Consider the following 16,905-nt stretch of genomic DNA (forward strand, 5'->3'; position numbering starts at 1 on the left):
GCTAGTCAGGTTAACCCTGAAGGCCAGGCAGAATAAATTCACTTAGTCAAGGTGATAGGGGAGGTACAGCAAGGTGCTCACAGCAGGGTCCTCACAGATGGGTCCCCACAGGCACTCCCCCATTCCCACACAAACTATCATCTCAGGAGCTTGAAAGGAGAAAGTGCAGACTGCACTGAAAATGTGGCTGGGCGTGGAGAGTGGGGCAAAGTCAGATTTGGGGGTCAAAGGGATGACATGAACTGAGGCTGAGGAGGCTTGGGGGTGAGGGATGGAGCCGGGAGAACCAGCCTTCCAGGTGGAGAGGGAACCCACGTGGTGTTGAGACAAAGACCAGTCCAGCAGGAGAATCAGGACAAGGGGGTGGGAGAGGAATGGCGTGAGGCCTGGGCCATGCAGGGGTCTGACAGGAAGGCCCTGCAGGTCACATGAGCATTTTGAAGGTCATCGAAGTACAATGGGAAGCAGTTTAAGAGGACAAGTGATAAGAACAGATGAGTGTTTTTAAAAGAACATTCTGGCTGCTGCATGAAGAATGGTTTTGATGGAAAAACAAGAAAAGCATAAGCCCTTAAGTCAGCAGTTCTCAAACTGTGGGTCACGACCCCTTTGGGGGTCGAACGACCCTTTCACAGGGGTCGCCTAAGACCATCGGAAAACACATCTATAATTACATATTGTTTTTGTGATTAATCACTATGCTTTAATTATGTTCAATTTGTAAGAATGAAAATACATCCTGCATATCAGATATTTACATTACTATTCATAACAGTAGCAAAATTACAGTTATGAAGTAGCAACAAAAATAATTTTATGGTTGGGGGTCACCACAACATGAGGAACTGTATTAAAGGGTCGCGGCATTAGGAAGGTTGAGAACCACTGCCTTAAGTAGCCGGCAGGCCTGACGGGGCCCCTCAAAGGGGCCTGAACAGGGAGAAGGAAGAGAAAGGGACTAGCATAGGGGGTGGTAAAGCCACTTTTTCCTAGAAGCTAAACCATCTCTGACTACTTACAGTTAATGATATTAAAGGCTCAGATTTCTGGCTGAAGCACACTCAATACATCTGTACTTTTAATATCACTAAAAGGCTCAGAGATTTCGAGGGGCTCAATGGAATGATTATAATTTAAGTCACACTCTGCATATTCACCTAATTAAATTAGCCACAAGCTCCTCCTGGGGAAACTCAAGTTGAGAGCAAGACACAACACAGTAGGTCAATGCTACTAATGTTGAGAGGCATAAAATACTGTGCTCTGGAGCTGCTGCTGCAAATCAAATCCTCTCTTTTTGCTAAGCCTGAGCTCACGACAGCCCGTCTCACGTATACATGTGACTGTGAACATTGACAAAACAGCCACTGTCTCCTAGTTCACAGGAAAAAAAGACGATTGACATTTTATGTAACCATATGAGTCCTCAGAGGGTGATGGATATGAAGTATAGTAATTCTGGATTAAAATGACCAAGCCCAGCTCTTATAAAACTAACCAGAATACCAGTAATACATATCATGGAAACATGCAAATCCTAAAAAAGGTGCTTAAATACTGATAATACAGAATAAGGATGCATCTATCATTTAAAAATCTAAAATAAAGGGTAGTTTCCCATAAAGTAATAGCCCATGACTGTCATCCCATTAGAACAAACTACTGACATTCTGTTTTGCTTTCTTGCTCTACAATGTGCTGCACAGAGAGTAGTAGAGCAGGAGGGGACGTGAGCAGTGAGTCGGGGGTTGCTATGGTCTGAATGTGCCCCTCCCCCTTTACATGTTGAAATCCTGACATTCAAGGGGATGGTATTAGGAGGCAGGGCCTTTGGGAGGTAAGAGGTCATGAGGGTGGAGCCCTCATGAACGGGATCAGTGCTCTTATCAGAGACCCCATAGCTCCCTAGGTCCTTCCTACATGTGAGGACACACAAAAAGTCTGGGATCTGGAAAAGGGCCTGTGCTCAACTATGCTGGCACCCTGACCTCAGACGTTCAGCTTCCAGAAATGTGAGAAATAAATGTGTGTTGCTGATAAGCCACTCAATGGTATTCTGTTACAGCAGCCCAAACGGACTAGGGGGAATAGAAAGACTTTCCTGGCCCAAGTAGATATCTGATCTTCCCACTTTAGAGATATTCTTTTAGTTTCTGGCTTGGCCTCTCAAACTCTGAAGCCACTGTGCATTTCTCTGGCTATTTTCTGACCAAGTGTCTCTAGAAACATCCATGTAGAACTCACCTGTCCTTAACTCCAATTCTACCTGCAACCCCCAGTGGGAGTCCAGTACCCCAGCTTTTGCCACAGTCATACACATTGGACAAGAGAATGGAAATTATAAAGGGCAGTGGCTTTTATCTGTTTCATGCAGTGATGGAACTCAACAGCCTGGAGGAGGTTACTTCTTAGTGTCAACAATTCTTGACTTTTGGGGAATTTCTACTTTGATTCATTCCAAACTTTTACAGCTTTTCTGACCACACACATTGTTTTTGCCTACGTTTTTCATCTCTCTTCATTATCATTTCTATCATTTCTGCTGCTGCAAATATACCTACTGCATAGATCTGGGGAATCACAGTAATACAACTCTGAGTGGTTTCGGAAGCTTCTGTTCATTGTGGGATACTGTATCCCTTGAACCCTTTGAGCAGTTCTTGGTTTCTATCATCTCTCCACTCTACATAAGATGAACTCCATTTTCCCTGCAGTGTATTCTACGGGGCCTCACCCAGGTCCCATTCTTTTAATAGCTCTCTATATCATCAAATAACAGAGTACCCTACTGCTCCCAGGTGGTGATAGTGAAAGTGGTGCTTTAGCCACCCTTGGAAAACAGTGTGGAGGAGGACATGACAGTGCCATGTACCAGAGGGGGCGGAGCATGAGAGAGGGCAAGGCTGGAAGAGTTGGGGGATACAAGCTTTAAGATCCAGGCAAATGTGAGCTCCACCCAGCTCTGCAAACTTCTGCTGCTGCTAACAAGACTTCTGAGCCTTCTCATGAGCTGCCCTGCCTGCTTCTCCAGCCCCAGTCCCACACTCTCCGTCTCATCCTTCATCTCTAAGCCACTGGCCCCTTTCAGATCCTCAAGCGCACTGAGCCTTCACCTGTAGGCCTCCTGCTGCCTGGAATCGGCTTCCAACCACTTGGCCTTGCCAGTTCCTATTCATCTGCATTTATTTGTGGCTTCCTCACCGTGTCCTTTCCTGACCCCAGTTTATGTGACTCTCTCATTATTCTCTCTCCCTGCATCATGTCTTTGCCATCGGTGTGCCCAGGCAATGCCTGGTTATGTACTGTGAGTGAGTGCCGGGCAATGCCTTTCTCCTCTGTTCCACTACAGCCCCGCACAGGGCAGGGAACACATCTACATTCTCCCACAGGGCCTGAGACACAGCAGACTTTCAATAAATGTTTGTTGAGTGAATGATTATAAGTGAAAGAATTTCTTAACCAGTTTCTCAATAAACCAGAAACATTACCATGTTCCTGTCATGGCTGATGGAAGGACTGGATGAGGTAACCCGTGTAAAACTCCTCACAGCCCAGGCACACAATGAATATCGGTTCCCATTCCCTCTACACCATGATTTCTTTTCATACTGATTCTGCCAAGGGGCACATTTCCATTTAAAAAACAAATGCTTGAGAGAAAAACAGGCCTAATGCACGCAGATCTATAAAAATCTTTCTAATGATCTGCAGATATGATGAAAGAAGCTATTTGAAATCATGTGATGCACATGGTCAAATAGCTCTGTGATGTTTGTTTGCTCTTTATGAATAAGCTTCTTGCTTCCAGAGAAGGAACAGAAGAAGCATGAAGATCAGTTGATGCTGATAAAAACAAAATCTAAATTTAACACATCAAAGTCCATGAAGACTAATCAATTTTGTAATTTAAAAGGAAGCACTGAGGGATAGAGAAGCCAGTCTGCTCTACCAGAATTAGCACCAAAATACACTCATTAGTGAAAATTTAGTTTTAAAAGACCCATGTATGAATCTTGCTGAAAAACACTGGCAGCCATATATAAATAGCTGAGAGTAGAAAATGATTCATTTTACATATCCAACTTATTTGTAATTCCACCCATTTATGTTCCTTTCTAAGCCACATCATTTTTAATAAGTTTGCCTTTTGGTTTTGTTTTAACACTATTCTCTCTCTCTTTTTTCTTCACCCTACTGTAATCAGTTTTATTACTACAAACTAAATAAAAGCACATAACAAGTTTAAACTACAAGGTGTATAAAATGAAAAAAATTCTCTCCCCTCACTACTCTCCACTTACTGACCTACACAGTCTCACTTCTAAGGTAACCACTGCTGACACTAATTTCTTCCATAACTTCCAGAATGTTCTATGCACACAACAACGTAGCATCTCAACCAGCTTTAAACAAATGGGATCATATGGCACATGATGTTTTATCCTTTCTTCTCTCTCTAAGAATATATCCTGGGTAGCTTTTGATATCAGAATACATTTCACCATTGCTTTCTTGTTAAACACTTCATTTTTTGTTGTTGTTGCTATATATCCATTTAGCCCAATTGGGATAAATCTGGAAAATATATTGAATTTGCATCATCAAAATATCTTCCCTGAGTTTCAAGCAAAAAGAAAAAGATCATATACATGGGTCTTATCAAGTGATGATTTTAATGTTTTTCTTAAAATGAGATAGCTCTGTAAAAATTTAATTCCAAGGCAAACAAATACGCAAGCACATTACTCAGAGAAGTTCTTTGATCTCCCTGATGGCTTTATCTAATTGTTGTCATTATGTTGTAACTCCACTGACTGCCAACTGTATTTTTGTGAACTTGGCAAAGGCTTCCCATGTGATACAGTTGAAGAAAAAATAGTGTGTGTGCTCTCTCCCCAACACTGTCAGAAGGAAAAAGAAACGTAATTAAATTTCAATCTCTGACAGTTCAAAAATAATGGAATAAAAACTGGAAAACATTATGAATGGCATTTGAATATTATTAGTATGAAAAGGAGCCAGATTTGTTAATTTTGATAAGTGCATTGTGGTTATATGAAAAAATGCCCTTGTTCCCAGGAAGCATGCACTGAAATATTAACATTTAGGGATAAAGGAGCACAATGTCTCAACTTACAAATGATTCAGAAAAAAAATAGAGAGAGAACAATAAAGCAAGTGGGGCAAAATGTAAGCAATTGGTAGAATCAGAGTAAAGAGTCTGGAACTATTTATACTATTCTTGCAGCTTTTCTGAGTATGTTTAAAATTCTATCAAAATTAAAAACTACCAAGAAATGAAAAGGAGTCAGGGTTGAAACTGCAAATGAGCTTAATGCACTTACTCTGTCAATATCTTCCCTTCCCAAGCAGCTCAGTGACAAGCTCTGTCCCCATTGTGTGGGCCCAGCTGCCTCTGCCTCTCCAGCTAGCCCTTATCGGAGAGGGAGCAGGGAAGGTCCAAAGTTGCCCTGGGTGCCCTGTGTTCAGGCATCCGGCATGTGAGGAAATGGGGGGGAGGGGGAAATGGGCAGGGCTGAAAAGAGCTAAAAAGCCATAGTTCTCCCCTAATCGCTCATGTATTCAACCCCCATACCTGAGCTTCCACCTTTACCTGCTGTGTGTACACTCCCTTGATGGGATTATAGCCCAGCCTTCAACGCACGCCACAGCCTGTCCTGCCCTTGCCTGCCCCTCTTCCCTCTTGCCCCTTATACCTCTAGTTCTAGCCCAAAATACCACCTACCCTTTACAGATGACCCCAAACCACAAGACAATCACCTGGTCTGATATTTTGCTCTGTCACTGTTGGCAAATCTTTTCTCTAAGCCCCACCCAATCAGACCAGAGAATCCCCTTGGTCTCCATGCCATCCTGGATCGGGTAGGGATTTTCTAGGGCCCTGTAGTGCTGTTGTTTTGATGGTTGGCCACTGACTCAGGAGTCAGCCTTACAGCCTTTGCGACTAGGTTTTCTGAGAAGTGCATTCTGGCCGATGTCCCATCTCCAGTGTTAACAGAGCTGAAGAGTCTAACTGTCCTACACAGATTAACCTTTGACAACACACGAAAACAGACTGCTGCAATGATCTAGAAACTCAACCTAAAAAATCAATTTCCTGGTCAGAAAAATAGTTGCTTTGGGTCTTTCTATAAATTATCTCTACAGTGCCAGAAGGAGAGGAACTACCTCCCCACCAGTCAACACAAAAATCTAAACAATGTAATACAGTTATGCTATGCTCCTGAAAACCCAAAGTATAACACATGAATCTGGGTTTTCCAGTATTTGTAACATATAGGTATTTTTTATTTTATTGAAAGTTAAATTCCTGATGTTTTCAAAATAATATTACCCCAAATAACATTTGCCCAAGTCAAATATTATATAAATATAATGACATCTATTGAATTAGATGTTATTAAATAACATCTATTGAATTAAATAACACCTATTGAATTAAATATAGTAAGGTATATTTAAGTTTTGGGAGGGAATTAAAGCACATTGCATCAGAGAGTTAGGGCAATCTGGGGAGGATAAGATTTTAGAGGGTGAAGGAGTACATAACAAAATTTCTTAGAAGCCTCACTGGGAAAGGAAATATTGTCAACCACCTTCTCACAGCTTATCTGAACAAAAATAATTCTCCTTCCTCCCATGAAAGTGTCAAGCTAAAAATGACACCTTTAAGGACAGACATAGGGACAGCCCAGGAGGAAGGCAGCCAGGTGAAGGACTCTAAATCTGGACCCCAGGACTTAAGGAAAAAATCTTGTCTGAACCTTCTCTGTCCACCCCCAACCCCTCTAAACAATGATATTATGGTTCCTCCCCCAGCAGAAGTGGGCTGGTCCAAACCACCTGCATCCAGGGAGCTGAGCCACCTGCCCAGCACCTCTTCCCCTCACCTATGGGTGTAAGGGACTGGCTTCTGGTACCCACATTCCTCTTTTCACCTTGGATCCCCTTTTGGCCACTGGCTCTCCTGCTATCCCCGTCGCAGTCCAGACCCCTCACAGTCATGGTCAGGTTGCTCAAAGCTCTGGGTTCCGGCCTGCAGGTCTACCCCTCTGATGCTGACAAATAACAGGGTTCCTGTCCTCCAGGCCAGTCTCCTAGGAACCTCTCACCCCAACCTTGTCATGCTGCCAGCCATGCTCTCAGTTGCAGTTTGACAGGAAGTGCTTTGCACACTGTAAAATACTGTGCACATACTCTTATGAGGAGTGAGTGTAATTGCTATGCTGAGACATGGAGTGAAGAAGACAATTAAAAAGCAGCCTAGAAACCAACTGAATGGGAAAAGATAGTTGCAAATAATACCTATGATAAGGGGCTAATATCCAAAATATATAAAGAACTCATACAACTCAACAATTAAAAACCCCAAACCATCCAATTAAAAAATGGTCAGAAGACCTGAACACTTTTCCCAAGAAGACATACAGATGGCCTACAGATAATATGAAAAGATGATCAACTTCACTAGCTATAAGGGACATGAAAATCAAAATCACAATGAGATGCCACCTCACACCTATTAGAATGGCTACTATCAATAAGACAAGAAATAACAGAGAGAAGAAGGGTCGGGGGAAGGGAAAAGGGTAAACAGGGTCAAATACATGATGACGGAGGGAGACCAGACTTTGGGTGCTGAGCACACACTGCAATATACAAATGAAGTATTATAGAATGGTACACCTAAAACTTATATGATGTTATTAAACCAATGCTACCTCAATAATTTAATTAACAAGTAAATTAACAAGTAGCCTAGAGAATGTTCACCTTCCTCTCCTTTAATTAATTTATCCAAATCTGGGTCTTCAAAGAACACTAACTGGGATATGGTTTGTCTTTTGGGATAATAAAAATGGTCTAAAATTGACCGGGGTAATAGTTGCCCAACATACTAAAAGCTACTGAGTTGTACACTTTAAGTAGGCAAATTGTATGGTATGTCTCAATTAAGCTGCTTGAAAAAAGAGAAAATGGAGTTTGGGATGTGAACCTAACTTACCCAATCTGTCAGAAGGAGGTGATCAGAAAAAGATGCAGGAAGAGTCATTTTCTGGAAATTCTGGGCGGGCTCTGCTGAAGCACACACCTGATTTTACCTGCATGAGGCCCATGTCTGAGCACCCCTCCGCAGGCAGCTCCCCCCGCAGGAACGGGCACACCAGGAGAATTGGCCGGTGTAGGTTTCTCTGTGCCTATAGCATGCAGAGCTATGCTGACTTTTTTCAGCATTTGATTTTTCCAAACAAAAAGAGAAACCAAGCACATAAAACCCAACAGTGAATTGATGAGCAACTTTGCATATATATAGAATTTCCAGGCAATAAAGCATGCTCTCCAACAAGCCTGCCTTTGTTTGGAGGAAAATTACACTTTGCTTTCTCACAATGCCCTCTGCCAAGCCCAGTGTGCCCTCCTAATTTAAATTAGTCTTTCAATTATATTATCATCCCAAAAGAAACTAATTTTCACTACACTCTTTTAGTGAACTTAACCAAAACTTGAATTTTTTTTGGAAGGAGGGGGTAAACCCACACAGTAAGGTTTTCTGCTTTGCCACAATCTTACGATTTAATCATTTTCTGAATTTCTATAAATATTATTTTGATTATGTCAATGGCTTTAAATAGCTGTTTATGACAAACTCACTATACTGTAAGTCTACAAAAGAAACGTGCCTAATATAAAATGTGAGCAGAGAATTAAACACCAAGTGCACAATTACTTTCTAATTTGTAGATTATAAGTCAATGTGTCATAATGGTTTATCCTGAAAAATTATGTTATCTCAAAAAAAGATTAAGAACTGACTAAGATAACTTTTTTCTCACAAATCCTAAAATGCTCCATTTACTGGATAATTTCATTCTGCTATTTCAAAAAAAATAAAATTCAAATCAAAGACCTCAAAAGGAAGGTTAATAAATCTTGACAGCTTCAACAGATTCTGTTTCCTTATTATACATTAAATTCTGTGTGAAATTCAGCAGTCCTTATAATCTGGCATAAAAACGGAGGATTAAAAAAATGTTTAAAACTTTGATTTCTCAGAAAATGTTATAATATCTCTCTCCCACTGCTGGGTTATTTCCCAGAAAAGGCCCCATTTTCACTATAATTTTCCTAAATAAAGCTGTGATAAAAGAGTATGCCAGGGTAATGGAAAGTGTGAGAAATCTGATCAAAAGTGGGTTAACTTTTGAAAAATTATCGTAAATATATAGCTCACCCTATAAATTCATAATCTGAACAAGCCAATCATTCTGAATGGCTTTGGCCAAATTCTTTTTGCTGTTGTTGTTGAGACAGTGTTATTTTTACCCCTCCCTTCCCCAATCCCCTCCTTGACATATACAAAAACTAGATATTCATCTCTGAATTTCCTTAGTGACCCCAGCATATATATTTTGGGGACAAATTATGTCAGCATAAAATTCAGAATTGGCAGTCTCAGAGACCAAGTTAGAAGTAGATTTGCTGTAAATAAAATTAAACCCTTTTAGTAATAACTAAGATCACAGAAAACTGTGAACAACAATGCAGGAAATATGCCTTTGGGGGCACATTCAAGTAAGTTACAAATCAAAACAAGCCATTTTGTCTCAGGTAAAGAATGCATCGCGAACTCTCCCCAAAAACAGAGTTCTTTGGCAGAAAGCTCTTGACCTTGGATGGGGAGACTGCAAGGGTAAAAGAGGGTCTCAGACTCTTTGGAAATATCCACTGGCTCTATTTTCTTGCAGCTTCCAATACCAAGTTCCAAAAGGCCAAGTTTTTAATTAAATAGAGTGGAAAAGTAAGATGCCACATGCCTTTACAAAACAATAAAACACCAGAATGGCTCACAACAGGACAGGAATCAAGAGGAACTACTAAAAGCAGAATCCAGCTGCTGTTCAAAAAGATGAAAAACAAAGAAGAACAGAAAAGATTAAAGTCAAAGGGTTGCAGGGATGCTGCCATGGGGGCATCTAAAACAGACCCAGAAAGTGACAACAAATCGCTCCTCTCCACCATCTTCCCTCACATACCGGAGGCCACAGGGTGCCTTCTAAAGAAAATTCAAAAAACAGTACTTCTGTTTGATATTTTTTGAAGATACTCAATGAACAAAGCTTCCATCAGCCAATGAACATGCAGAAAGTTCAAAACAGCTCAAGTCCAATTTTGTGATAATTATTATACAATGTTCATTGCCCACTTCAAAGGCCAAAATAGATGCCTGTGTAAGTAGGAGTGTGCTTTAAAAAGTTGGTCAAACTGTAATAAAAAAAACAGATGGCAAAACATGGATACCATTATTTTTGGGCTTTTCTGAATTGCCCCCTCAGAGCACAGACAGATTTCAGCACCCACTTCCCATAAAATCAGATGAGTTTTTCACTTCTCATTAAATCCTCATTTTTGCAGTCAGTCTAAAAGCTCATGATGGACTAACTTCCTATTCAGACTGAAATGAAAGTATCACTTTTCCCCTACTTCTCTGGACTTACATGTGCTTCCAAAATAAATCCCCATTTATTATTATTATTATTTTACAAAATAACTCTTCTACTCTCTCCCACTGGAATAAAAAGAGAAAGGAAGATAAGTGTAAGAACGAGAATTAGAACTTTTATTAAGCTGAGCCCTGATTTTCAACTGTAAGCCTTGCAGGAAAAGGAAGTTGAAAATTTGGAAGTCATTACAGGAAAGCACAGTGCAAAGAGCCTAAACTCCGGCCAGATATGAACTACTGTGAGGCGACTGCCCATGAAAGCAGCCATGATGACATTGCAAATGAACTAAAAAGGACTATGCTCAGGATCCGTGTAGGAAACCCATCAGATTCCAGTGTTCTCTACAGGCCACTCACATCAAGCAGGCAGTGAGCATGCCCCTTGGATCAGTGGAAGAGGCGAAGAAAGAAGGTGGCTCCGTGGTTTATGGGGGCAAGGCTATGAGTCACCCTGGCGATTATGTAAAACTGACAGGTGTGATAGGTCTTGTCCATGATGTGTCCTTTGTACACACGGAGATGTCTCAATTCAAGGACAAAGAAGGGGGTCTTTGCATAGAGCAATGAAATAAAACAGGGACTTTCAAATAGCGTCTCTGCCAAGGATTTGGGCAGAATCTTGCACTGGCTTGGAACTTAAAGGTCAGACTGTAGCACTGCAATCATCAAGGAGTGGTGCCGAGATTACAGGTGCACTTGGAAGTGAAAAGCACACTGGCGGGGGCAGGCAAACTGGCAATGGTGCCTGAATGCCCTTTCAGTAAAGATGCTTTAGCATTCCATTTCTTCGAGCCTTTTAGGCATTCCTGTTGCCCTTTCTTCTGAAGAAGACGCAAAAAGTTAAGATTTGCTCAGGGGAAAAAAAGCATCACACTGAATATAACAGTCGCTAACACCCTATGCCCTGGGGACCCTACCTCAAAAAAATTACTCTGGGAAAAACAGAAACAAAGTGAGAGAGAGAGAGAGAGAGAGAGAGAGAGAGAGAGAGAGAGAGAGAGAGAGAGACTAGAATCCAGAGTCAAAAGGCTTATGCTCAACTCCCATTTATGTTCAACTCCCATGGTTTGGGACAACAATCCATGGACCTGGTTTGCAAAGTGCAGACTGCACAGGAATGCAGTTGCTATCCTTTCACACGGGACATCAGGTAGATGCTTTCACCTCCTGATGCTAAGTAAACTTCAAACTGTGCCCCAGCTGCTTACAGTTTGCCCCCGGGACCGAGCTGCCCGGACTTCCAGGCTTCCTCCTACCCTGTCATGCCTTTACTCAGCCTGCCCAGCTGGCTCTCACCGCGCATCCTTCACAACTCCGAACCACCTGAGCACAGCTGACGATTGCCACGTGCCCTGGTCAGATGTGCTCTGCACAGACTTCTAGCATCATCTCTCTCTGATTGACCATACGCTCCACTGGCAGGAGCCATGCCTTAGTTCTCTTTCTAGCACCAGCCCATAGCATGGGACCTGAGAAAGGTGACGGCATAGATGATTATGTAATAAGATGTCAGCAATATACGGGAACATTTGCAACATGAGAATATTTTTAGTTTTCCATGTTCCTCTTTTAGTTATCAATTGGAAGTCTGAAGACGGCAACGATGCCACAGATGAACCAAGCTGTATGGCAGGCTGGCAGATATGCACGTCAGCCTGGCCAGCATTGCATCCTATTTGTTTTATGGGCGTCTCTTAATTTGCATTCCTCTGAAGGCAGAGCTTGAAACTGGGACTGGAGGCGGCTCATTTGGGAAGTGATCCCGGGAAGCCAGAGTGCAAGGCAGGAAAACTGCCACAAGGAAGGTGGGAACGACAATAAAGACTGTGTTGCTGAGCTGGTTATCCCACTGGGGACCCTTGTAAAATGCATCTTAGAATTTTACCTGCAAAGCACAGTAGTCGGGGGCATTTATCTGCAGACTCCCATCCCCCATTATTGGAGGGGTATCTCCAGAGGCTAATTCCCCCTAAACCTCCCAACCATCTTGACTTTAAGTTGTGCAAGATCTTGAGGTTGAGGAGGAAGCCATGAGGCGGAGAAGCTGGGAGGCCGGGAGGAGTTGGGGTGGGCACTGAAGTGCACCCGAACCGCCCATCACAGCTGCAGCTAAAAGGGAAGGGAAGCCCAGTACACACTACTGCTAAGCAAAAGGCCACAAAAGTAAGTAAAGTCTTACATCATATTTTCCTAGATTATGCACCAAATATAAAACTTGATTCCCAAATACAATCGATGACTCGATGAAAAGAAAGTACCTCATGGGGCCATGAAGAAGGGTGTCGTAGCTGGGCCTGGGTGATTGAGCTCCCAGGGGAAGAGGTGACTTTGCCAGCTGATGCTCACTAACACCCAAGATTTATACATCTCCCCCCACCAAGCAGCCCTGACTCCCACCCTCTATCTTTCCTTCCATCCCCTGCCATTCACAGGGCAAAGGAAGGGCTAAGAATGGCCATACATCCTTTCCCACTCACTGTGACTTCTTTTCACCAAGTAAATTGGTCTTGATGGTCATTTTATAGAAATGAGTGGAGGGAGCAGCAAGGGACTTACTGACCTGAGTATGTTCCACTATTTACAGTCAGCTTCCCTTTTCCTCTCCTGGGCTCTGGTGAGAAAGAATCCCACCTACTTTATATGTTGGGGGAACCTACGACAAATGATGGCAAACTTACACTACTTAGCTTTCTCCAGGTATATTTGATAAAGCTCCTTGTATTCACCGTCACTAGAATTTTCTATGCCCATTGGAAAAGGGACAAACCAACTGCAGTGCCTTTGTTAGTTTTTACCTGAACTGCTGTAAGGACCACGCCAGGCACCCAGCCCATCGCTGCTCGATGCACGTGAACGCATTGACGCCTCCCCTCCGCTCTGCCCCACCAGGAAGAACTCCTGTCAACGGACTTGGCCCTTTGTTTCTTGCAATCAGCCTCACTTTTCCAATGAGTCTTTTAGCTTCATACTAGCCCAGAATTTTGAGATAAACAGATGTCATGGCAGTGAGATTAGGAACAGGGACATCAAAGCAGACATCAAAGCTGGCTTCTAAAGAAAATGCCTTTTAAGAAGGAGCAGTATGCTCAAGAGAGGATGCTCGGGGCAGTGAAAATGCTCTGTGTGATATCGTAATGGTGGACACATGTCATCACATGTTTGTCCAAATTCATGGATTGCACAGCACCAGGGGTGAACCCTCGTGCAAACTGTGCACTTTGGGTGATAATGATGTGTCCATGTTGATTATCAGTTGTAACAAATGCACCACTCCGGTGCAGGATGTTAATAATGGGGGAGGCTGTGTATGTGGGGGGGAGGGGCATACTGGAAATCTCTGTGCCTTCCACTCGATTCTGCTGCAAAAAAACTGCTCTAAAAAGCAAGTGTATTTTAAAAAAATAAATAATAAGGGGAAAAAATACAAGGAAAAGAAATAGGAAGGAAAGGAGACAAAATATCCCATACGTGACCAAGAGAAATCAGAAAACACCAGGGACACATGACTGAAATGTGATACCTGCCAGATGCTATAGGCCAATATTTGTTAAGATCAGGTAAGATCCTAAATAGAGAAAATAAATAAAATGAGGGCTGGTTTCATGAATGGGCAACCTGTGCATCCACACGTGGCCGACGGCGAGAAGTGCCCTGGGCTTGGTGTAATGCTCTGTGGTTGCCATCTAGAAATTCTTAATGATTTTTAAACAAAGGCCTCTGGTTTTCATGTTGTGCTGGATCACTGCACATTCTGTACCCAGTCCTGAGTCAAGGAAGAGGAATTGTGAGACAAGAGCTTTCCTTTGCAGGCTACAGCATAGCAGGGAAGTGTTTGCAAGGATATTCTCAAAGCACTCCCGCCCTTCTTCTGATTCACGTGAAGTGCACTCTCATGGTGTAAACACATGAGGAATTTCAGGCTTTCATGGGCCTTGTCCTGAGAACAACAAGTCGTATGGATAAAGCTGTAAATGGATGAGATTCAAAACCCTATTCACTGGTTTCCTTATTTGCAGAATTGGGGGAATAACACCTCATAAAAATAACCAGTGATCACTCTTTAAAATAGATGGGGTAGGGGAGGCCGGGGGGAGGTCAGTGGGGGGAAAAAAAAGAGACATATGTACTACTATTTGTAATACCTTAAACAATAAAAATCTTTAAAAAAAGATTTTAGATATGGAGTTGTGTCACCAGCATCTAAAAATAGTAGCTGGTATATAATAAGCCCTCAATAAATATTTTTAGTAAGTAAAAAAATAAATAAATACAATAGACGAGCTTATATAACACCTGACTTCATTGTGAAGAAAATGCCTCCAGAGCCTCCTGGAGTGCATACAGCCTGGTTAGAAATCCACTTTCCTAAAAAAGCACAGAAGAGGCAACAAAGGTCTCCCAGGGGTCCCCAAGGACGACTGTGGAAATGGCTGTCGCCAGCCATCCAATTCCTGCCTCTGCGTCTTGGCCCTTATCAGTCATCAGCTTCCGCTCCTTAAATAGAGCCACTCCGAATGTCAGCACCAGCTTTCCTGGGACAAAACCAGGGGTTTGGCGTCAGAGCCTCAGATGCCAAAATAAAAACCCTCTAAATTACCTTCAGTTCACGTTGGACCTTCCTGTCTTACATGTCCGCAGTTCACTGTTTATCATGGTCATGGTTGATCAAGTCTTGCTTGAGTTCTGCAGGAGTTGGCCCTAGTGGCTTTTTAGCTTAACAACTGTAAACTATTAAGACACGCATTCTTCTTTCTCCAAGGGCTACAAAATAGACCCAGTACACCAAGCATGTCAAACTCAAACGCTAACACGGGCCAAAGAAATAAGGTTTAAGTTTATGCGGGCCGCAAAAAAAGCTTCAATTTTCATAGAAACCTAGGTTTATTTTGATAGAGACATGCTGAATATAAAGGACTGAAATAAATGAGTAATAGTTAACATAAAACAATAGAACATTTTAATAAAGATTAATTTTTTAACATTAACTTACTAGACACTGAGTAACAGCACAAATTAATAAGCGTAACACAAATAAACCTATTTTTCTTGCTCTCCGAAAGCAAAATATTTCCTGTTGTGCACACCAAACAAGTCAGCCCAAGATTAATGACATAGCAATCGGCTGCTACAATATTTGCTGCTGGTATTAGTGGAGAGAAATGGTGCACCTGCATGTACGGCGAGTAAGAGAAATGAGTGCAACACGATTATAGTAATCAGTCATTAGCGAACGTTGTAGTTTGTTATTAATAATTATGTATAACAGGATACTGTAAAAATTAAGTTACAAAATTTTTATTAAAACATTTCTTACATACCGTTATATTGGCTGGGCCGCAAAAGCATTCGTTGTGGGCCGTATGTGGCCCACATGCTGTGAGTTTGACATGCTTGCAGTACACCATGGAGCATTCCCCAAAACTGGTGGCTATAACCCCAGATATATAGACCCACCTTAAATAGTTTCACATGCTCTAGTAAGCTATCCTTTACAAAATTTGCTAGGAAAATCCATTTATCCTCTAGAAGTTTAAATATTGACTTTGATCTTAATTTTACAAAATGTTTATCCATATTTTAAAAATCTTCCTTGCTGACTGATATTAAAAATAAGCCTGATGTAATTAGAGATGCACTGGTTAACCTGAATATGTGTGTGTGTGTGTGTGTACATGTATATATTTGATTAAAGCTCATCCTTGTGTATAGACATGTCCTCTTATGAAGCCTTGTGCTCTCAGTGGAAACTGCAAGTTGAATGACCTCCATGCGAGAAGAGGCACTTGTTATTTGGACGCGATCCTAATTACAAAGCAGCTCAATGAATAGAGACCAAATGCTGCCCATGTTTCTAGCAACACGACATCATTTGGTCTCTCAACAATTGAAATCTGTTTGTAAGCAAACGAGACCTTTTCACTGACATTATTGCTGTACGTAAGTATTATTGCCAAAGCTTGAACAATAAAAATCTGGCAAAAATGGATTTCTCTCATTATACAACATTAGCCAAAAGATGTTAAAAGCCTATTAAATTGAAAGTGGACCGTGTCATGTGATCTCTTCCAACTAAGTAGTAGGGGAAACGAGTGCTACCACTCTTAAAACATAACTTTATAAATATTAAGAGAGGTCTAGTGTGTGAGTTCTCTTTCAAAGAGACCTTTGACATGACAAATACGATTTTCCTGGTATTTAAAATTAGATATAAACTGCCTATCAGTCTTAGAAGTGGCTTGTCAGCACTCCCTCTTTCCTTCCCGCGTCTCCTCTTCATTCCCTCAGAGAAGAGGTGTCTAGGAAGTCGATTAAAGCTCATCCTTATTCCCGCATAAGTGGTTACCGGCCCCAGGAAGATGGACAACTGGGCTCTTCGCCAGATC

General features: G+C 41.9%; 1 protein-coding gene across 12 annotated transcripts in view; it reads right to left on the reverse strand.

Moving 5' to 3' along the window:
* RAPGEF4 (Rap guanine nucleotide exchange factor 4) overlaps nt 1–16,905 on the reverse strand; it is a 259,224-nt gene that overhangs the window by 124,585 nt on the left and 117,734 nt on the right. Inside the window, exon 1 of one of the 12 annotated variants that reach the window (XM_059704066.1) lies at nt 6,960–7,048. The exons of 10 other annotated variants lie outside the window; for them this stretch is intronic. The gene's annotated coding sequence lies outside the window, so the exon portion shown is untranslated. Of the gene's footprint in view, nt 1–5,345; nt 5,407–6,959; nt 7,049–16,905 lie in introns of those variants that run through there. One more of the 12 variants, XM_059704067.1, reaches the window with a different exon arrangement.

The sequence above is a fragment of the Myotis daubentonii genome, chromosome 7 (assembly GCF_963259705.1).
Source record: "Myotis daubentonii chromosome 7, mMyoDau2.1, whole genome shotgun sequence".
In the NCBI taxonomy this organism is placed as follows: domain Eukaryota; kingdom Metazoa; phylum Chordata; class Mammalia; order Chiroptera; family Vespertilionidae; genus Myotis; species Myotis daubentonii.